This window comes from Heterocephalus glaber, unplaced genomic scaffold (genome assembly GCF_053883595.1).
Source record: "Heterocephalus glaber isolate CG9 unplaced genomic scaffold, H.glaber_assembly_v1.0 deba00001509, whole genome shotgun sequence".
Lineage (NCBI taxonomy): Eukaryota > Metazoa > Chordata > Mammalia > Rodentia > Bathyergidae > Heterocephalus > Heterocephalus glaber.
In genome coordinates, this window is record NW_028258325.1 from 1,132,384 (window position 1) to 1,133,226 (window position 843).

An 843-nucleotide genomic window follows, 5' to 3' on the forward strand; every position below is an offset into this window, starting at 1 on the left:
TGCCGACTACTGGTTCCGGCGTGCACCGGGAGGCCTGCCCACCTGGCCTGTAGACTACAGATCCCGGGGTGCACCTGGCGGACCTCCCTGCCGACTACAGGTCCCGGCGTGCACCGGCCGGAGTCCCCCTCCTCCCTCCCCGCTCCGGGCGTGCTGCATTCTGGTTTCCGTAGTACTGCGAGTTTCACAAACGGTGCTGGCTGCGCGTGCGCAGTGTGTATCCTCCCCTGTCCGCTCCGCGGAGGCCGCAAGGCCGGAATTTGGCGGGATCCAGCCTTGTACCACGCGTACCACCGGTCTCAGGGACCTTAGGGAGGCACCCACTGGAAGTACGTCCTCCAAGAGCAGGGCAGGGGACGCTTGGGGCGGAGCCCGCGCTTGTCAGTCGGGCGCCCTGTGGCCCTGCACCGGATTCGCTCCCAGGCTGGCGCTCGCTCCTGAGCTGCGGCCCACACAACTCATTGCTGTGCGCCAACGGGACGACGGAGTCCTGGCCGCGAACAGAAAGCCACCCCCTTGCCTGGCACCGCGTCCCCAAAAGCCACTTTGTCCCCCTGCTGGCGCCCAGCCCTGCCCATTCCCGGAGGGAGCGAGCAGGCAGCCCCGTGACCTGCGCACCCTGCCGTCCCTACTCTCCATAAGCTGGGACTCCGTGAGGGGAGGCGGCCTGGGGAAATGGGCCTCCACACTTCCCCACCAGGCTCCTTCCCTCAAGTAGCACCCCAGCTTTTCTCGGGACTTCCTACCCCGCTCCCCACCGCGGAGCCCCTTTCCATCCTCCGTCCTGTTTACTGTAAACTCAGGGTTCGGTTGCTGAGGGCCCTTCGCGCACAGTCGTTGCAT